Below are 23934 nucleotides of genomic sequence, written 5' to 3' on the forward strand. Positions count from 1 at the left end.
GAAGATGAAGGAACTCTGTCTCCAGATTGCCTTGGGACTCAAGACTGCAACATCAACTCTTGGGATTTCCAGCCCGCCAGGTGCCCGGCATATTTCTGACTTGTCAGCCCCTACGGTTGTCTCTCCGTCCCTATATATACGCACCCTATTGGCTGTGATTCTCTGGAGAACTTTAATTCACATTTATGATACACAAAACTAGAGTACAGTATCCCCTTCTCTGTTTTGTGTTTATATTTATTTTCTGTCTTCTCCCACTAGAATGCAAGCTACATTTGGGTAATGTTATTTCCTGCAGCTTTAAAATGGTGCCTGGCACATGGTAGGTTCTGAACAAATACACATTGCATAAAAATAAAAATAAATCATGTTTTCTTGCTCCACACCCTTCAATACCTCCATTTGAGGTAATTAAGATGAATGACAATGAGAAAGCAAAAAGGAAGAACAGGAGCAGTCCAAGGAATTGTACACATGTCGACAAGACAACAACATTTAGGTGTTGGTGGGGGATCAGCAGCCAATAAATTCAAAGAAAAAAGAGACTTCATATGTGATCCAAGATGTTTTGGAAACAAAGGGAAGTGAGAATGAAAAAAAGGAATGCTCAGTTGTAGTACTTGCTTTTTAGCAAATCCAGTAGAAAAAGGAGTAAAAATTGAGAATGGCTTTGGAATTGGAGGAATATATATATATATATTTTTTGAGAGGAGCTTCATTAAAAATGAAAAAGGATGCCTCTAGAAATAGGCTTAAAACCATATTTCTGGAGGTACATAAACTAATGTGGGGAAATCTTTCCAAGAATAGATTTAGGAGACCTGACTCCTACTGCTAATCTGTTATATGAACATACAGAATGCTTTTAGTATCTAGGGTTTCCCTCAGCTCTAACAGGAGGACTATGACATAGACTTTACTTCCTTAGCACATTTTTCCCCCCAAGATTGAATCAGATGACAGATGAGGAAATATTAAACAGATAAACCTGCAAGTTATTATTATAGGAGTGTTTATAAAAATAATGATTTTGATAGGGTATGCTTTAAAAAAAGTTCTAACTCTAAAATAAGCAAAAACTCAAAATAATAATAAAAAAAAAGATCATCAAAGTAAAAAGTCAAAATAGTGATGAAGTGCCAGAGCACGAATTGGAAGATTGTGTTCTGGCATTTAATTTTTCAGAGAGATAGAACCTCCTTGTATTTGTGTCAAGCAGACACCTGGAAAGACTGAGATCCTCTAGTGCTTTGGAGAAAATTGGAAAGAAAACTACGAGTCTAGTCTCTGACTCCTTCAAACTCTTATAAAAATACATTATTGAAGGCTGATGCACTGTTGTTTCCCCTAGAGATGTGTTTAAAGTAAACAGTGTTATCTTAAATGTGTTATTCTGTTTCCACAGTTCTTGAGGTAGACTTGCCTGGAATCCGACTATCCAGCATGATGTTATTATTCTGCTAAAAAAGCCAAATTACACTTTTCTTTGCAAAAATGATCTAATGCAATATTTGACAAACTGCACACAGTTTATAACTTGATGCTGAGTGTAGACTTTATAATTCTTTTCTCCCCAAAGACTTTTACTTAAGAAATTCAAAATAATTTACAATTATTAAAATCACAGAAGAGGAATATTGAACTTGAAACTTTAGTGATATAAAGTCAGGGTGAGTAGACATTTTGTTCATGGTTTTGGAGGAAAATGAAGATTGGTTTAATAAATGCACTAAATTCAGCCTCTTTTCCTGTTTGGTGTTTAATAAACAAAAACGATCATAACCAATCTGTTATTAAAGAATTTTTGAGGCAAATCTACTCTTTTCTATTTAACATCAGCAATCTACATCTTGGGTATAGTATATATATAAATGTATAAAATCCTAGTATAGCTCATAAAGTTATCAATATTGTATTTTTTCTTGTGTATTTATAACTCAAGGACATTTTGTATATATATGTAACTATTTGGCTAGAAAAGCAAGTATTTTATACAATTTATACATTTATATATTTTATTACATTTGTGTCCCAAATAGATACATGATGCAGTAAAATGTTTACAGGTGATACTATAAGTGTAATAGAGTGTTAACCTAGGAATGGGCCAGATTTTAATACTATGGGGACTTAGATCTAATTAGACTGTTTACATTGATATCTGTGCCTCCATAAGTCAAGGTCACTACAATTACTGCAAATTTTATTCATAATAGAAATTCCAATCATAGAATATTTATGTTTAGGAAGGACACATGCAGTCAAGGGAAGCTAGGACTGGGGATTAGAAAAGTGCTTTACTACCTAAATGACTAGACAATGGCATATGTACTGAAGGGCCCATCACAAACAATAAGTTAGTCTTTTATATTCAGAGCAGAAGAACAGGTGAATAGAGTAGTGAGAGGATGTGGCAGATGGTCATTATAAAACTTCTATGAAGTGATGAGTTGGAATGAGAATTTGTACACATAACATCTTCCATTCTTCATGAAAATGAAAGATTTAGGTACTGCTTAGAAAGTTCTTCAAGTGGTGCTATGTTCTAAAATCTGATGCGATGCAAACATCCAACAACTGCATGATAAAAAGGAAGATATTCCCGAGGTTATGTCCATGCGGCAAAGCAGTGTGGGTGATTAAACTTGGATACCTACAGAAAGGGCTCTGGGGCAAAGGAGTAGGTGAGAAGGATTGGACTTGGAGGAATATAACACATTTGGATGCAGAAAAGTGGTTATCTATCTATCTATACACACACACACACACACATCTCTCTCTATATCTATATATACATCTATCTATTGTTATGTCCAGCTCTTAGAAATAATTGTGTGGCTAAATTTTCATTGAAAGATCACATCTAGGAATGAAGTTTTAGGAAAGCCTCCTAGAGTTTATGGATTTACCAAGGAAGTAGGTATGGAAGATGAAGCAAATATTTTCTCATTTACAGGGTCAAAGGAGAAATTAAAGATTGTTTTAATTTTTTTTTCCTGACAGAATATACAAATATTTTTGCTTAAGAGAAAAATTTGGCTTTAAAATATAGTCCTCTCACCTCATTTGAAGGGGTCATGGAGAGCCTGGCAGCATGTTAGAAGTCCCTTGTGTCACCCACATTGTGGCTCTGTGTATTCAGGAGAGAGTTACAATCGAATTGTAATTTCAGATCCAATAGGAAGCTTAATTTCAACACTAATGTCACAGTTCTCAAATATTTGTCTCATCAGGACCCTTAAGGCTTCAGTGGCATACTTAAAATGAGGCTGAATTTCTTCCCTTCTGTCAAGCTTTTGTAGAAAACTTCTTTCAAGTTCCTTGGGTCAAACGTGATGAGAATGGCTGACACTTGAGAATCCAACCAACACTATTCTCAGCATTGAGCCAAAAAGGCACTGAAGATATTTTTTAAACTTTTTTAAGCTGGCCTTAAAGAGTGACAGTTGAAGCAAACATGGAAAAAGGACTACAGTCATTCTGTGGAATAGATAAACCGCTTTTGGAAAAATAAAACAATTTCAGTTTTTATATTTTCAAGGACAAAATGAAGGAGGGAATAGTAAGAAAGCATGATAAGTTGAACGTAAAAACATAGTATCTGGGCTAACTTTACTGTAGCAGATATTTACGTAAGATGTTTTATAGAACATCAGTTAGCCCATAAAATAAACTGAGTTTTAAAATAAGTCTTAGTTAAGTAAAATTTCAGCTATCTGGTTTTTGCAGAGAATACAGAATTTGTATGCATATCCTAGGCACTAAAGCTTCAAAATCAGGATGATGTAATTATGGCAGAATGTGCTGTTAGTCAAAATACAGTAAAAAGCAAAACACAGCATTTATTCTTCTCTCCCTTTACAGTGATTGTGATGTAGTAGGAAACATTACTAAATTTCACTTGATTGAAATGTATTTCTTTAGAAAATAAGAGAGTGGAAGCTAACAGTGTTTGTTAGATTGTTTCTTACTAAATTGTTAAACAAATATGAAGGATCTAATATTAGCAAATGAGCAGACCAATCTACAATTTGTGGTTTATATTTATCATTCTTTACTGTCATCATTTACTATCAAATTAATAGTAAACTTGAAAATTAAAATGCATGATAGAACTAGCAATACCAGGGCTAATTTATAATACATTGAAATATATCAGCAGGAATAAATATAATTCAAATAGATGCTTAGTAGAAGAATTATGATCAATACCAAAGACCTTTTGGAAATTTTAAAGTACTACAATAAAATAGAAGCTATGTTATCACAAAGTCAAATCTTTATTATTTGTATTATCTCTGTCAATAGTCTATAAATATATGTACATATTCTTTAGCTATATAAGCGAAGCTGCGTTTGTTTCCTTAAATCTCTCTTATATTCACTCATTGTTGACTCAACTGTTCCCACCTCAGAAATGAATTATCTAAGGTTAAAACCTTCTTCATGAATTTACCAGCTAATTTCTAGAAATTCTTAACTCTTTATACTCAGACGAAAACACTAAATACCTTGGGATACGTTGAAAAATACATAATGTAAAGTTAGAACACCTTCTGATAATAATTGCAATTTCTATTACAGACATTCAGTTACTAGAAACATGGGGAAGTGTTAAGTATAACACCATGTTCACAATGACTACACTGAATTAGTTTTACAGGGTGAAATCTCACCAGCTAGTAAATGGAGAATATTACACAGTGAAAATCTCCCTTTAGTAAAAGCTCAGTTTGTGCTGTCGGCACAAGAAATATTTATCCTAACACGAGTATTATCCCAGGGAGTAGTCTTCAAGGCAGGAGAGATGGAGCTCTTGATGTAGATTCCTCTTTGGATCAAAATACTCTTCATCTGGAAAGAATCATTTTTCTTGCAAAAATACTACAGCTGTCTGATAAGGTTTTTATGACACAGTCATAAACTAATTTGAAGGTAAATAAAACAATCTGGCATATATTTTCATGAGTCACTTGCAAGCTATTTTCTATTTGTCCTGACTTCCCAAGAATATACTTTCATGGCACAAAATGTGCCGTCTAGTCTGTTTCCCTCTTGTACAATGCCTGGCTGAATGCTGGGTATTTAGATAAGTATATATTGATTTTTTGACTTCTTCAATGTCATTATCTGTGTGTTTCATTTTACAAACCCACTGTGGTGCCATTCCAATGATGATTTCAAATTACTGCTAAAGTGGACTATATTTATGGAATAATCATGATATTCTATAATAGTATATATTTGAAATAACTATAATGCAATGGAATGATTATAATATATTAAGTGTTTTTCTAAATAATTCTCATTTCCTATCTTTATATAATGCTGTTAGACAAACTCAATATTATTCACTATCTTATTTTGAATAATAAAGTATACCTTGGTATTCACTAAAATCACAAATGGCATCTAGGTGTCAATGTTTTCCAGTTCCAGAAGAGGCTTAAGAATTATAATAATTTATAATGTTTATTAAATACTTTACAGTTTACAAAATACTTTCATATACCTAAATCATTCAAAATCTATTTTGTTTATAGATTAGAGTTGCTAACAACCTAAGAATGCTTTTGGGACAATGAAAGAGATACTTGTATTAAAACTGGGGTACCCCAGATCTGCAGTGAACAAAACCAAGAAAAGCAAACAAGGCTTTCCAGAGGAGAGCAAGTGGTCTGATGCTTCTAAAAGAAGGTTTATATCCTAAATGTCTAGAGGAAGTGCTGGAGAATAAGAAAGAAGGGTACTCACTGAACTCAGGAGAATTAGCATCTAGCTACTACAGTCCTAAAGTAAAAACTGACAGAAAGCCTCTTTCAAGCCCGTGACTTCTTAGCATATCTTTTAGTTATACTGTGATCATTTCAAAGATCCTAAATCATCTAAAATTTCCTTTAATGACAAATTGTTCATTTTTTTCCTTAAGTCTATGTTAAAAATAAGGAACTGAAAATCTCAAAATCACAGTGGAAGTTGAAGTTTTTATTATAGTGTTCAGAGCTTGAGGAACCATAGTTAAATTTAAATGATGTAATTAAGTGTGGAACAGGTAGGACATGTCCAGCATATTATATGTCATATAGACAAATTAATAATCACCCACGGACTGGAAATGTTATATGTGTTGAATTTTAACACATCTGAAATTGACATCCATCTTTATATAAGCAGAGCTTATGATGATCACAGAAAACTGCTCAAATACTTTAAATGATTATATGGACAAATAATTTCCATAACAGTATTATCTTTCTATTCTAGTTTGGGTATGATATACCACTGATAATAGACCCTCTTAGGTAAAGAAAATTTTTAGTCTTCTTCCCCCAGAATGTTTGAAGTGTTGCTACCTATGTAAATGTTCATTGGGTGATCTGCGTACCTATTTGGCCAGTGCTGCTTTTTAACTCAGATCTAAGTCACTGGAAGAGAATAATAAATAGCCAATGCTGGGTGATGATTCTATGGAGAAATTCTAGGTGTACATACCGGAAGTGGGTTCATCAGCTTTACCCCTCCCAGGCATTGCACAAATGGATAAAATGACTTTTCAAGATAGGTCCTCCAACCAGGTCAGCCAGGACATAATAGGTAAAATAAGCGCTAGAAGCACTTATACAAATACTCAATTTGATATCAACATGTATGGCAGTAATTGTTTTCCAAAGTCAGCAAAGGAAATAACAGCTTGCCTTGCATTTCATAAAAGATATTGTCCAAAGGTTTCTATGTTCCAAAATATCCTGACTATTGTTTTAGATTTTTTTTTTTAATTAGAGATCAATTATGTTGGGCCAAGCATTGTGCCTCCAAGAGTCTTGCTTTGCAATACAGATAAACTTTATTTATTTATTTATTTATTTTATTTTCCCACTGTACAGCAAGGGGGTCAGGTTATCCTTACATGTATACATTGCAATTACAGTTTTTTCCCCACCCTTTCTTCTGTTGCAACATGAGTATCTAGACATAGTTCTCAATGCTATTCAGCAGGATCTCCTTGTAAATCTATTCTAGGTTGTGTCTGATAAGCCCAAGCTCCCGATCCCTCCCACTCCCTCCCCCTCCCATCAGGCAGCCACAAGTCTCTTCTCCAAGTCCATGATTTTCTTTTCTGAGGAGATGTTCATTTGTGCTGGATATTAAAAAAAAAACAAAACAAAAACCAAAAACCAAAAAACAAAAAAAAAAACAGATAAACTTTAGAAGAGGCTTCAGAGTGTATGGAGAGTCTATGAGGTAACCAGTTTACAAACAAAGAAAAGCTGATTGAGGTGGTGTGGGGGCAGGGGTAGAAGGGAATGCTGAGTTTCTAGCAGAAGCTGGATGTCAATGGGACCTGAGGGAGGACCTGTAATAAAAGTAGGAAAAGAAATTAAAAAGTTGCCAAATTAATCTATTTTGCTACTTTGGCTAGCTGCAGCCTACAGAACAAATCCAGCCCACCCCTTCTGTTTGTAATTAAAGATTTAGTGAAACATAACCACAGTAATTCACTTATTGTCTGTGGCAGCTTTTGTGCTAGCAATGGGAGAGGCGGGTAGCTGTGACCTGATATCTGACAGAGACCTTGTGGCTGACACAGACCAAAGTACTTGGTGATTGAGCCTTTACAGAAAAAGTTTTCTTCAGCTCGCAGTAGAGTAAACCCATAGTCTGGTTATACTACTTAAAAAATAATGAGGGGAGTTCCCATTGTGGCTCAGAGGTAATGAACACGACTAGTAACTATGAGGTTGTGGGTTCAATCCCTGGCCTCACTCAGTGGGTTAAGAATCTGGCATTGCTGTAATCTGTGGTATAGGTTGCACATGTGGCTCAGATCCTGTGTTGCTGTGGCTATGATGTAGGCTGACAACTGTAGCTCTGATTCGACCCCTGGCCTGGGAACTTCCGTATGCTACATGTGCGGCCTTTAAAAAAAAAAAATCTAAGTTTAATAAAAGGAGGCATGCATCTATTTTTATTGGTCACATGAAACTGTATCTTACTCTTTATTTTCAATGTAAGTGGCATTCTCTCTCAGTCTCTCTAGTTAGTTTCTTAGCTTATTAAAGCAGACCCAAGGATTTGCTGAATACTTAAATGATTATCATTTTGGCATGTTATGATGCATTTACATAATGTTTCCTACTATTAACTGAAATGATTACATAATCAAAAAACCTACAAGCTGGGCTAATTCTACTTTTAATTGATTGAGAATCATAACTAAAATTTTTAATTAAACATTTTTAAATTTAGTTGATTCACAATATTACATTGGTTTCAGGTGTACAACATAGTGACTCAATATTTTAGGCTATTCTCCTTGTAAAGTTATTGTAAAATATGATCCAGCATTCCCACTCCTGGGGAAATATCCAAACAAAACTTTCATTAAAAAAGTACATTTACCCTTTGTTCATAGCAGCACTATTCACAATAGGCAAGACATGGAAACAACCCAAATGTCCATCAATAGATGAATGGATTAAGAAGATGTGGTTCATATATGCAATGGAATACTACTCAGCCATAAAAATGGACAAAATAATTCCATTTGCAGCAACTTGGATGGAACTAGAGATTATCATACTAAGCAAAGTAAGTCAGAAAGAGAAAGACAAATACCATATGATATCACTTACATGTGGAATCTAAACTATGGCACAAACTATCCTATCTTCAAAACAGAAACAGATCATGGACATGGAGAGCAGACTTGTGGTTGCCAAGGGCTGGGGGGAGGAAGTGGGATGGATGGGGAGTTTGGGGTTGGTAGATGTAAACTATTATTTGGAATGGATAAGCAATAGGGTTCTACTGTACAGCATAGGAAACTATTTCCAATCTCTTGGGGTAAAACATGATGGAAGATGGTATGAGGAAAAGAATATATATATATATATATATGTATGTATATATATATATATATGCATGACTGGGTCACTATGCTGTACAGCAGAAATTGACACAACACTAAATCAACTATACTCTAATAAAAAATATTGAATATCATCTCTGAGTTGTACATTACATCCTTGTAACATTTATTTTACATGTAGTTTTACCTCTTAATCCCTTTGCCTATCTTCCTCCCCTGCATCATACTCCCCTCTGGTAACTACTAGTTTGTTCTCTGTATCTGTGAGTCTGTTTCTGTTCTGTTATACTCATTCATTTGTTTTATTTTTTGGATTCCACATGTAATTGAAAACATCCATATTTGTCTTTCTCTGTCTGACTTACTTCACTAAGCATAAATCATAACTGTTATTCTTGAACTGAAAACATAAAACTCAAACTTGAGTTGGTATCTGCTATTGCTAAATTAATTTTAGAGTATTTTAAAACATATACTACACAATTAATCATTCAAAGTAATATATGTGCCAGAATATAGGCCAATGGACCATCTGTTTACTTCTACAGCATTTATTTGAGGTAGGTAAGTACTGGGCTAGAGACAGGGCATGCAGCTTTGTAGATAGAACCCTTCCCTGTAAGACAGTCACCATTGAGTATGATGATAGATGTTTAAATACAATATACGGTAAGCTCCATAGCAGGGTATGTGTCTTACCCTGAGCAGGCTGGACCTTCTGTGGATCAAATGGGTCCCCTGGTGTCCATAGAGTAGGCTGATTATTCAGAAAGTTGTGGGTTTGAACCTTGCCTCTGCAACCTCCAGGTGTGTAACTTTGGGGAAGTTTCTTAGTTTCTCTTGTCCCCTTCCATATGAAATGTGGCTAATATAGGGTTATGAATATTATATAATATTCAACTTAAGGAGCTTATCACGTTCATGAATTAGGTTAGGAATGCAAAATAAGGAGTTCTCTTGTGGTGCATCAGGTTAAGGATCTGGCATTGTCACTGCAGAGGCTTGGGTCGCTGCTAGGGCACAGGTTCAGTCCCCAACCAAAGAACTTCCACATGTCACAGGTGCAGCCATACAAAAGAATAAAAAACTCCAAACATGCTGGCTATTCATATACTAGTTATTATTGCTAAACTGTAGACATCTCATTTTTTCCCTCTTATCTCAAGTTCAATCAGTGAATATGTCATCATCTGACTTTATTTTATACTTGTAAAAACTGGATATAATAGTGGATACAATAACAAACCTTTTGTTTTGTTTTGGTTATAGAGTACTTTTTCCTTAATATTGAGCAAATGGAAGAAGCATTGGTTCACAGTCCATGTCTGGTAAAAAAAAAAAAAAAAAAAAAAAAAAAAAAAAAAAAAAAAAACTACACTCAACTACCAGCCAAAACCATCACATCCTGTGATTTGGCTACAATTCAGATATCAACTCAGAAAAGAAGAAACTGACACACACACAAAAAAACACTGTCTTAATAAACCAATAAATCAATGTCAAAGAACATATGGAAAACCACATCAATAAGGCTACTAGAATCAGAAAAAAATTGAAATCTATTAAAAAATGTGTTGCCTAAAACTTGTCCTCATTTATTATCTTTGTGTTTAGAACAGGCAGCATGGTGTATGAAAAAGAGCAAGGGTTTTAATTGTCATAAACTAAGTTTAAATTCTACCTACATCACTTCCCTGTAAGTATTTGGTGATTTCCTACTTGCCCAGAATTGCTTGCTCCATAGTCCTCCTATAATCAACTACACATCCCTCCCAGGCGCACTACAGTGAGTGAGGAAAAAAAAATCCCTGCCTCCTGATTGGTTCAGAGGGACACATGTGACCAAAGAAAGCCCTATTAGTTCTTCCTTGGGTTGCTTCACAGGCTTTGTGGTAAGACAGGTTGTCTTATTTTATTACTATTATTATTATCATTATTATTATTGTCTCTTGTCTTTTTAGGGCCGCACCCACTGGCATATGGAGGTTCCCAGGCTAGGGGTCGAATCAGAGCTACAGCTACTGGCCTGCACCACAGCCACAGCAACTTGGGATCCAAGCTGCGTCTGCGACCTACACCACACAGCTCAAGGCAACGCTGGATCCTTAACCCACTGAGCGAGGCCAGAGATGGAACCTGCAACCTCATGGTTACTAGTTGGGTTCATTAACCACTGAGCCACAGTGGGAACTCCAACAAGCTGTCTGCTAAAACTAAATTAGAATTAGCACTAGCAATGTTGTCTCTCTGAGAAGTAAATCCAGGCAATAATAAGCAGAGAGCAAGCAAGGCTTAAGGCTGCTATAAGCCCATGAATAAAGCCCTGAACAATATCACACCCAGTAAAAGCAGAACAAAGGGAGAAATAGAGCCAGAATAATACTGTTCATAAAAGATTTAACTCCAAAGACATGAGATTTTGATAACACTAATAGGTCACTGGGTGGGCCTGACCAAGATGATCTCAGATTTTTGCCACTTGTCCTACATAATTGTAATAATGTCCCATCCACTCTCAAAACAGGCCCTAGTTTGGAATAATTTCTCCCCACACTCAGTATCTGTATCTTACCAACACTATGTATATAAGTAACCTTTATTTTCCTGCACCTTTTGGGGTTAGCTTGAACAAAAGGACAGCCAGGAAAATTGTTAGGAAACTCAGAGAAAGGATTAGGTGGTGTGAAGTTTTGAATTTTCATTAGTGTTATTCCTTTGCAAGTGTAGAGTCAGGGTAATCTAGTATAAATTGAACAGAAATATTCTTTTAGTTTTTACATTTATTGAAGCAGAATTAACAGGAGAAAGAGAGAATATCCCTAACACTTTCCACACAAGAAGATAAATTGTACCTTCAGAGCCTTACATAAAGATCATTGTGGTTTTATGAGATGTGAGAAGTGGCAAAAGAATTATTTTTGATAATATTTCATATGCTGATTATTTTCAAAGTGCTTGCTTAAAAATAAATCATGTACATTATTATACATAGGACAATACTACCCTTACTTACCTGTGTTCTGCCATACTTTCCAGAGGAAGAAGGGCAGGCCTACATCGCAAAGGCATCCTGGTAAGTACACACCTGGATACTGTAGCCTAAATACTTGTGAAATAATTATTCTAAAAGGCCATCATACTAGTTGAAAATATGCATGTCTTACTTTCTGTTGGTAGCGAAGGTTCATATATTGATTTTGGACGGAGAGTATGGTAAGTGAAATACACGTTTCTGTAAATGGTATGATTATGTAGGTTTTAGATTACTTCGAGGTGAGAAATATGTAGTTTTAATCTGATCCTTGAGAGATGATGACCCAAGTAAGAAAGAAACCAGTGTGTACAAGGGCATCCACTGACTTCAAAGTCATTGCTATAGCACTGCTTCAGTCTCTGCATGAGTCAGTTTCAAAGGGTGTCTATTTCAGACCAGGTTTGCCATATACACATTTTGAGTGTCCTCCATCTTATTATAAAACTAGACAATTGAAAGACCTCCCAATATATAAGTCCATTTTCTCTCACTAGGTAAATTCTCTTCTTTAGCTTTGCATTAAATTCCCTGGGTAAGAAGAAGTCTTGTTTTAAACAAAAACTTTGATGGCAAATCTTCATTTATACTGAAGCTTAACCATTAAAACAAAATACCAAAGCCGCGTTTGGAGACTTATTTGCCAAACACCTTGATCTACGGTTTTCTAGTTCAAACAGATGGAAAAGGCTTTGTCACACACTTCATTTCAGATTATTTCAGCTATGCTTGTGTGAGTGTATGACAGAGAAGGGCATGACTCACGGGACAGGAAATATGAGTCATCAGACCAATTCTGGTCGTATAAATGTCAATATCAGCTGTGTCCAGAGGGACAAATCATAGGCCCCTAATTTCCTGTAACTCATATAGCTGTGTTATTGCTGTTCCCCTTCCACAATTATTCAGCTATTTAAATGGTTGCCAATGAGATAAGTTAGCTATGAACTGAACATATTTAATTACTTTTTTTCTGTCATTGGAAAAAACTGATTTTCATCAAGGGAAATTAGACTTTCAAGAGCAATAAACGAGGAAGGAATAGAATGATCTTTGCCAGAGTCTTCCCAAATAAACATATGAAAAATTGTCCCAGCTTATGTGACTGCTGAATATTAAACGAGTGGAGGTAAGATCATTATCTTTTAATAAAAGAAATCGGTGTTGCTGTGTGTATATGACAGATGGCATGTTGAATTGGCACCACCAAGTGAGGCACCTTATCCTCCAACAAAGGTACGAATAATACATCCCAGGTTTTGACAGCCTTATTCCTATTCCTCATTTAATATGAACCCCAGAGCACTCATTTTAGTACAGAAAAAACTCCCTTTCCTTCTTCTTGGCAAAAAAAAAAAAAAAAAAAAAAAAAAAAAAAAAAAAAAAACCTCTGCAAACTCAATTTGATTTGCTCCTCATTTCCCATTTCCAAATCCATCCTCAAGTCAGTAATAGTTGATGATGGATCTAGTTCTTGTACTCCAGTACTGGCTATCTCAGAAAGTTTGGCAGGCTGAGAAAACAACTAAACCAACTAGATAAATTTATCATTTTAGTGAAAAAAAATAATTAAAAGCAAATGAAAGCCATGTATATTGGAACCGGTGTTTGCTTTGCTGTGTACTGGCTAGAAATAGGCTTACTGTTCAGACCACTCCTCACTGGAAGAGAGGACACACTAGCAAGTTAATAAGTAGTGACCCTGTCACATTTCCCCTGTGGTTAAATCATACACACCTCTGCCACAAGATACAACAAAGAGATCTCTGCAGCTATGAAAAAAAAGAAAGAAAAAAAAACAGGCCTATTAAAATTTTTAGGAGCTTATTTGAGCAAAAATATATTGGAATCTGGCCATGCCAAACCAGAAGTGGTTACAATCACTCTACCCACAGAAGCTTGGAAGAGAATTTTACAACGAAAAGGAAGAGTAAAGAAATTATTGATTGGCTATGTCTTAAAGCCTAGTCAGCAGTTTGTGATTTGTTAACCTTAGTTTTGATTTCATAACCCAGAGGTATTCACAGGCTTAGGTTTGGGTTTGATGACATTAGGCTGCCTGGGCATTAGAGACACCGCGGTCGCGGTCTCGTGGCCTCTGAACTTAATTCGCTTAACACAATTAAGCTGAACTCAGTCATGCCTTTAAAGCCCCTTTCTTGCAAATATTTTGAATCTTGTAAATGGGTTATTTCCTGGGCAAGAAATATCTGTTTTGGATTTTAATCCACTCACTTTCCAAGTTCTGTCTTAAGAGGTAAGGGCTATCAAAGGGACAGGTGGGGTTAGGGTTGTCCCCCTATGCTGTGGCAAGTTTTCTTCCATTGTTTAACTCTGCCAGCCTCTTGTTCATTCACCACTTGCTTAGAAGAAGATCTGCATATCCGGTGGGTGGATTTGCATGTTGCAATCTGGGACTTTGAAAGGAAGACCCTATCACACACAGCTGACCCCTTTTCTCCTTTCTTTTGGGGAGTGAGCTGTCTCTCTGGAGAATGTGAGTTGTGCTGGGATCCTCCAGGGGTGGGCTCCAGGTATGGCAGGAAGGAAAAGTATAGTAGCTGATCTCAGGGCGTGAAGTACTGACTGCGTGGGTCTAGGGCTATGGTACTAGGAAGCCATAGCCATTCTGCAAATGTAAGTTCTCTAATATCTGCTTTATCATACATTAACGTGGTAATTTTGGCTCTTATATATTTTTTCTTATTTCTAAGTTGATTTAGAACTTGGATAAGAAATCAGGACATTATTTACTGGATGTTTCTTAAAATGCTGAATAAGGACTATTGCGGATGCCCTGGATTCTTAACCCTTCTGAGGGTAGTCAAATTGCTAAAACAACAGACATAGACCCCAAAGATTTGGGCTGATGGTAGACCAATTTGATTTGTGTCATTTTGGCTCAAATCTATGAAAGTCTAGGGAACAACTGGGCACCTGCTTTTGCCAGTTCCATTGGTGACTCAAACAACCCCAGAGAAAGTGAATCAATAGTGACTGTCTCGAAGTCTGGCTCTGGGTTGCATTAGGAAGGAGAGGTCAGCGGTGGTGGGGGAGCAACACATTTGTTCGAACACACAAGAGCCTTCTTGGACAGATCAAATTTCTCAAGAGCAGAGAATATTTGCTTCATTCCCAATTGCTCAAGCCCACAATTTCCACACTGCTTTTTTGGGGTAGGTAGCTGTATCATCAGTGAGGATTCTGTGAGAGTATCAGCCTTCTCAAATGTATTAAAACTATTTTATGCCATCCCTATACAAAACATAGCCATCCATCTCTTCTATCCCAATCTTAGCAAGTGACTGACTGCAGTAGTTTTTTTAGAATCCACATATTCATGAAACAGGCTGACATCTGGTTATAAATTTGACATAAATTTGCAAACATCGTCCACTAAGCTCCTTATGGGCTCTAGTACAAAAAGATACTCTTCCACAGAAGCCAAATATTGGCTTTGCTATTCTATGATTTTATATAATGCCTATAAGTAAAATCTTAGCATTTTCCAGTTTCTGAAGTTCTCTATCTTTGAATCATTTGCGTCACCATAATTTCAAAATCTATCCCTGTCATCGAACTGGTGCTTTAGTTTCTGAAAAGGAATGACTTCAGCCCTTGGTTAGAAAGTTTTTTTATTCTTTCTGTAACAGCCCTATCCCCATAAGGTAGGGTCTTCAAAGCTAGAGACTTAGAGCATAGAACTGATACTGCCTTCTTATTGCATATAGAAAGTGTACTAATTTTATTAGAAACTGGATTTCCATGGAGGGTAAAAGAAAAATTGAATTCCAGTTTATAATTTCATGAGGGAATTTTGGTAAATTTTCATAAGGTCCAGAAAATCAAGTTCTCTACTTAAGTGTATTTGCAGGTATTTGTTAAGAGTATTAGGCCCTTGATTTCTAGGAATCATAATGGCTCTCACCTGCTTGACTTTCTCTCTGTGCTCTCACGTGCAATTTTGCCTTCAGTAAAGGTTGACAGTCTTAATGTGAACTGCAGCTGTATCTGGAAGCTTAGGTCCCAAATCCAGTGCAAGAGCTTTCAATATAACCTAACCAAGAAGTGGGGTTTTTCCAGGACTCGGTACTTTCTCTGACATGTATCTAAATAATGCTAGCCCTGCAGTTAATAGTGGTTTAAAAGAACAATGATTTACTTTTTACTTTAATATATTTTTTAGCCATGCCCCACCCCATGGCATGTGGATATTCCTAGGCCAGGGATTAAACCTGCAGCACAGCAGTGATCGGAGCCACAGCAGTGGCAATGCCCAATCCTTAAGGCATTACACCACTAGGGAACTCCTTATTTCAACATCTTAAAGAATTTTTAAGGGCAGCCAAAATGTATGCTGCGGAAAGCAGTTTTCAAGGTCTATATGCTCATTTCATAATCCCTGACATCTTACATCTTCCCTAAATCCTCTCACATCTCGGTCTTCCAATTCTCAATCAGGATGATGATGAGGATGAGAGAATTATATATTTACCAGATGTTTATTCGGTACCATATATTGTTCTCAGTGCTTTACATGTGTTAAATTGTGTAGTTATCATCCCAAGAAAATTCTGGATCTGTCCCTCTGTCTTGTTCTTCCTCCCTTTCTCTACTGCTCTTTCCCAGGTCTCTCTCAATTTTATATAGCCTGATAGACTTTCTGGATATTTTTAAAATTATTATTTCTCATTATTTATCTTTTTAACTGTTTTCCATATTCCTTTATCACAAAAAAGTCAAACAAGGCTGTAAGAGCTGAATTCTCCAATAGACTAAAAGGGCTGGAGGGAGTTAGAAAGATTTGTGGCTGATTAGGAATACAAAGACGTTAACATATTTAGGTTTTACTTAATTGTAATTGACCTGCCTAATGTACACAAAATTTGGGGACATATTTTATTTTATTTTATTTTTTTTTCTGTGTCATATATATTTTATTACCAAAAAATAAAGAAAAAGTTCATATTGTTTATTGAGTATGGCAATGATTCTTTTTTTTTTATTTTTATTTTTTTATTTTATTTTCCCACTGTACAGCAAGGGGGTCAGGTTATCCTTACATGTATACATTACAATTACAGTTTTTCCCCCACCATTTCTTCTGTTGCAACATGAGTATCTAGACATAGTTCTCAATGCTATTCAGCGGGATCTCCTTGTAAATCTATTCTAGGTTGTGTCTGATAAGCCCAAGCTCCCGATCCCTCCCACTCCCTCCCCCTCCCATCAGGCAGCCACAAGTCTCTTCTCCAAGTCCATGATTTTCTCTTCTGAGGAGATGTTCATTTGTGCTGGATATTAGATTCCACTTATAAGTGATATCATATGGTATTTGTCTTTGTCTTTCTGGCTCATTTCACTCAGTATGAGATTCTCTAGTTCCATCCATGTTGCTGCAAATGGCATGATGTCATCCTTTTTTATGGCTGAGCAGTATTCCATTGTGTATATATACCACCTCTTCCGAATCCAATCATCTGTCGATGGACATTTGGATTGTTTCCATGTCCTGGCTATTGTGAATAGTGCTGCAATGAACATGCCGGAGCATGTGTCTCTTTTAAGTAGAGCTTTGTCCGGATAGATGCCCAAGAGTGGGATTGCGGGATCATATGGAAGTTCTATGTATAGATTTCTAAGGTATCTCCAGACTGTTCTCCATAGTGGCTGTACCAGTTGACATTCCCACCAGCAGTGCAGGAGGGTTCCCTTTTCTCCACAGCCCCTCCAGCACTTGTTATTTGTGGATTTATTAATGATGGCCATTCTGACTGGTGTGAGGTGGTATCTCATGGTAGTTTTGATTTGCATTTCTCTTATAATCAGCGATGTTGAGCATTTTTTCATGTGTTTGCTGGCCATCTGTGTATCCTCTTTGGAGAAATGTCTATTCAGGTCTTTTGCCCATTTTTCCATTGATTGATTGGCTTTTTTGCTGTTGAGTTGTATAAGTTGCTTATATATTCTAGAGATTAAGCTCTTGTCCGTTGCATCATTTGAAACTATTTTCTCCCATTCTGTAAGTTGTCTTTTTGTTTTCTTTTGGGTTTCCTTTGCTGTGCAAAAGCTTTTCAGTTTGATGAGGTCCCATGGGTTTATTTTTGCTCTAATTTCTATTGCTTTGGGAGACTGACCTGAGAAAATATTCATGATGTTGATGTCAGAGAGTGTTTTGCCTATGTTTTCTTCTAGGAGTTTGATGGTGTCCTGTCGTATATTTAAGTCTTTCAGCCATTTGGAGTTTATTTTTGTGCATGGTGTGAGGGTGTGTTCTAATTTCATTGCTTTGCATGCAGCTGTCCAGGTTTCCCAGCAATGCTTGCTGAATAGACTTTCCTTTTCCCATTTTATGTTCTTGCCTCCCTTGTCAAAGATTAATTGACCATAGGTGTCAGGGTTAATTTCCGGATTCTCTATTCTGTTCCATTGGTCTGTCTGTCTGTTTTGGTACCAGTACCACACTGTTTTGATGACTGTGGCTTTGTAGTATTTCTTGAAGTCTGGGAGAGTTATGCCTCCTGTTTGGTTTTTGTTTCTCAGGATTGCTTTGGCGATTCTGGGTCTTTTGTTGTTCCATATAAATGTTTGGATTGTTTGTTCTAGTTCTGTGAAAAATGTCATGGGTAATTTGATAGGGATTGCATTGAATCTGTAGATTGCTTTGGGTAGGATGGCCATTTTCACAATATTGATTTTTCCAATCCAGGAACATGGAATATCTTTCCATTTCTTTACATCTCCTTTGATTTCTTTGATTAAGGTTTTATAGTTCTCGGCATATAGGTCCTTTACCTCTTTGGTCAGGTGTATTCCGAGGTATTTGATTTTATGTGGTACAATTTTAAAAGGTATCGTATTTTTGTATTCCTTTTCTAATGTTTCATTGCTGGTATACAGAAATGCAACTGACTTCTGAATGTTAATCTTCTATCCTGCCACTTTGCTGCATTTATTAATCAGTTCAAGGAGTTTTGGGGTTGAGTCCTTAGGGTTTTCTAGGTATAGAATCATGTCATCTGCATACAGTGACAGTTTGATCTCTTCTCTTCCTATATGGATGCCTTTGATTTCTTTTGTTTGTCTAATTGCTGTGGCTAAGACTTCCAAAACGATGTTGAAGAGCAGTGGTGAGAGTGGGCATCCCTGTCTTGTTCCAGATTTGAGTGAGAAGGCTTTCAGTTTTTCCCCATTGAGGATTATATTTGCTGTGGGTTTATCATAAATGGCTTTGATTCTATTCAGGAATGTTCCCTCTATACCCACTTTGGCGAGGGTCTTGATCATGAATGGATGTTGAACTTTGTCAAGTGCTTTTTCTGCGTCTATTGAGATGATCATATGATTTTTGACTTTTTTTTTGTTAATGTGGTGTATGATGCTGTTGGGACATATTTTAAATAAATATGTTAATTTTCAGGAGTTCCTGTCAGTGTCTCAGTGGTTAATGAATCCGACTAGGAACCATGAGGTTGTGGGTTCCATCCCTGGTCTTGCTCAGTGGGTTAAGGATCCAACGTTGCTATGAGCTCTGGCATAGGCCGGCAGCTGTAGCTCTGATTAGACCCTTGGCCTGGGACCCTCCATATGCCACAGGAGAGGCCCTGGAAAAGGCAAAAAGACAAATAAAAAATATATGTATATATATAAATTTTCAATAAGTATACCCATATTCATAAGTTCATTGGAACATGATATTAAGATCATTTCTTAAACTACTTTTTAAATATAATGGTGTTATGAACACTTATGAGGCTCTGATTAGACCACAAATCTTTATAGAAAATGATGGATGATGGTGTATGTACATCTATTTATGCTCTATTTATGCACGTCATATATATGAAATGTATCATGTACAAATGTATGTATAAAATGCTTCTTTGATTATCATTTCTCATGTAAAATTTGTTACTAGTGAGAAAAGAAATAGACTCAATTGGACACAACAACAGGAAGGGACATTTTAATTCTAATGTAAACTTTAATGACAAAGCTATTGCTGTCTGGCATGAATACAGTTTTGAAATTGTAGAACAATCTCTGATATGGCAATGATCAAATTGTTTTTAGAAGCCAAATCAATTTTGACTCTCAGTTTTCATGGCAATACAGTGCTGAAATCCCTGACTCATGAAGGCATGTTATAGAAAACAGATTCTGGGCTCCCATTGCTAACTTGGCTATATAGTCAAAGAAAACCATCCCAAATTGAAATTACGTCCTAACATTTATTTGTTCTGAGGTGACTGAGGTCCAATTTGGCAATGTCCTTGCCATTGATGGTTTTGTCAGCAAGAAAATTATGAATCCATGTTTCAATGTTTAGGTTTTATGAGATAGAGTAATGCTTTGAAAGCATTCTGCATTAGTCCAAGTATCAAAAGACTTCTGTCTGTAGTCGATGAATAATGCTTTGTGTATCTCAATCCTTTGAGGCTCTAGAAAATTTTATAAAGTTGTCTCCTCCAGTCTCTTCTTCCAAAATGGCAGATTAACCGCATAAGCTTATGGGTTTTTTAAATAGTACCATAACTGGTACAGTTTACATGGGCCTTAAACCAAAAGATTTACCTAATTTATGAAGCCACATGTGTCCATTGTTTGATGGAATTATTAGTGAATCTGTCCTTGGAAGAGCAATGAATGGCTCAAAGAGTGTTCTCTGAAAAGTCAGTATATTTTTGTGCAATAGTGGAGGACGCTGCATTCAGTACGTATTTCCTGAGAAAAATTCTCAGAATGATGGGAATTCAAAAGTCAACTGGATTAATTGAGACCCTGCCTACCAATAGATAAAATATTTTCAGATTTTTGAAGAATTTTTTTAGTGCCAGTGCGTACAAACATGAAAAAATATCACTGATTACAACGAATGATGTCACTATTGTTACATCTTTTGTGTTCTGATGAGGTGGCATTGTGGCCAGTTATTCCATGATCTTCTTCACCCTATTAAAATACATATAAGAAATTCTAGAGAATTGCTTCTTCTGAGTTGTTTCTTTGCTTCAGGCATTAAATCAGCAAGACATCCATGACTCATAGTTTCATCAAGTTCTTTTAAAAAATCTGGGGCTTCTTTTATCTGCAAACTAAGCCTATACAAAACTTCAAGTTGATATTTGTAATGGATTCAAATATTGGGAAAATAATTTTAAATCAAGCTTTAAAGAAATAAAAAGAAGTCCACTGCCAGGTATACTCGACAATGAACAGACTTTGGTTTAATATTTTAACATCGGGACTTTTGATAAGCTGATACATGAGAAGTTTTTTTTATTTTTATTTTTTAGGCTTTTTTTTTAGGGCCACACCCACAGCATATGGAGGTTCCCAGGCTAGGGGTTGAATCAGAGCTGTAGCTGCTGGCCTATGCCACAGCCACAGCAACATGGGATCCAAGCTGCGTCTACAACCCACACTGTAGCTCGCGGCAACTCCAGATCCTTAACCCACTGATCAAGGCCAGGAATCAAACCTGCAACCTCATGGTTCCTAGTCGGGTTTGTTAACCACCAAGTCATGACAGAACTCCTTGAGAAGTTATTTTCAACCATGTGCTATGTAATAAAGGAAAGCTAGATTTACCTAAGTTTTATTCAACTCTAGTAGGCAGAATAATGGCCATATCCCAATCCCTGGTACCTTAGCTATGTTACTTGACATGGCTTAAAGGATTTTGAGTTATAGCTAAGTTATAGAACTTGAGATAGGTGACCCCACACTGCTTGGGTGTGCCCACGATGGGAACAGGTATCATTAGGAGGGAAGGGAGGCAAAAGGAGATGCAGAGCCAGAGATACGAAGATGCCGGCTTTAGCGATGGAGGAAGGGGCCACCGATTAAGGAATGGAGGCAGCTTCCAGACAAGGAAAAGGCAACCAAACAGATTCTCCTCCAGCTCTGCTGATACTGGCTTTTAGCAAGTAAGAGCCATTTCAGATTTTCATCTCTTGAATTGGAAAATAATAAATTTGTGCTGCTTTAAGCCATGGAGCTCGTGTTAATTTGCTATAGCAGCAATAGAAAACTATATATTGACTTTTTGAAACAAAAAATTTTTCACGTATAAGCTATGCCTTAGATGAAGTGAAATAAAAACAAAGTTCTATAATCACAATTCATTGGTTGTTTACTTAAAATCCTACCAACGGAAAACTTGTCCAGAATAAAAAAAGTAATAATGATTTTGAAGAAATGACAATGAAGAGTAACATTCCATGTAGTACCCAGTACTTCTGGAAATAAAAATGCCTACATGATATAAAGTCATATATGGAATTGGGTCTGGTCTATTTCTGGGTTTTGTAGATAACTGTTAGAGCAGTAAGAAGCAAAAAGCATCTACTCTGAATCGGTCATTCTACTAAGCAATGCACATATATTTATGGAAGTACAATTGATCCTTGAACAACACAGGTTTGATCTGTGCATGTGCAGTTATGTTCACTTTTTTTTCAACAAATACTTCAGTACTATACCATCCCATCTGTGGTTGGTTGAATCTGAAGATGCAGAATCGCTACAGGAAGGAAACAAGAATAAGGAGGGCAGACCATAAGTAGTACATAGATTTTAATTGTGTGGGGTTGGAGCCCCTAATCCCACATTATTCAAGGGCCAACTATATGTGTAAGCATTATATATATGTATTTATATATAATATATATGTATATATACTGTATATATACATATATACTTACTACAGATATGAAAATTTCTCACTACAACTATTTAAATTAGTTCTATTCTCATTTTATGAATTAATTTATCCAAAAGATATTTATTAACCACTTAACATGTTTCAGGCCCTGTACAATGAATAAGATCTTCATACTAGTTACCTTCGACTAAGGTAATATAAAATTTAGAGTAAAAGTAATTGAGGTCCAAAAGAATTAAAAAAAAAAAAAGACTAAGTAATTGATCAGGAATTCAATTACCAAAGAAATTTTCATTCTGGAAAATAAAAGTAGCATCGCTTTTATACTCCTTTGCTTTTGGCTTTTCTCTACTCATCCATTCCTGATTCAGCAGCCAAAAAATTATTTCAAGCATTGGACAATACTACCCCTGCCCAGACAATTCTTGCTTTGTTAATATCCTCCAATTTTCAGGATTAACTGATTTTCCATCTATGGCTTATTTATCCCTATACGTAAGTTTGGTCAACCTTTTATTCTTTCATAGTATTCCTGTCTTTAACTCTTTGATTATTTTTAATTTTGCACCTAGTTTACAGTGATTTACTTAATGTATGTTCTCCCCCTGGAGTTTCGTGAAGACTAGAACAAGTTCTGTTTATTTGTTCCTTTATCCTCAGTCCATTTTACCAAGTGACTGGTAGAGTGTATGGCTTATATCATTTACTTGAAATGTATTTGTTGGACAAATATAGATATGAACATTTAAACACTGGTATAGGGCATGCACCTGCCAACAAAGTCGGGTACTGGAGCTCTCTTACTGTGTCAGGCATTGAGTTGGGTGTTGAGATGTGGGGAAGTATGAGAGGTCTAAAAGATTGGCTTGTGTAGCTGAGGTCTGAATATGGGGACTTGTGGAACTCAGGAGGTGGGCATTAACAACCAGTAAAGAACTGTGTCCATATTTTAACAACCAATATGCCAGCTGAACATCAGCATGAAGAGATGGATAAAACAGAGTGACATCTTAACTTCTTCCTTCACAGCTTGTAATACTAAAGCTCTTTAAAACTTGAACCGATTCAATCATAGTTTTGTATCAGGTCAGGCTCAAACAGGCTTGAAAACAGAGTGCAAAAAATCAAGTTGATTTCAACTTAGATTCATTTTTATAACATATTTCCAAAGTTTTTAAAATTTTTAACCAAAATAACTATTTATTCTAGTGAAAACATCATATGGGTGTAAATAACTTACTATATTTACATTAACATGGTATAATATTTTTATATTTAAAAAATTCAGTAGAATGCTTTTTTTCATGTACTAAACTATTTCAAAAATTCATATTGTTTTAAAAATATGACTCAAATAAAATTTGTTAA

Source organism: Sus scrofa, chromosome 17, assembly GCF_000003025.6.
Source record: "Sus scrofa isolate TJ Tabasco breed Duroc chromosome 17, Sscrofa11.1, whole genome shotgun sequence".
In the NCBI taxonomy this organism is placed as follows: domain Eukaryota; kingdom Metazoa; phylum Chordata; class Mammalia; order Artiodactyla; family Suidae; genus Sus; species Sus scrofa.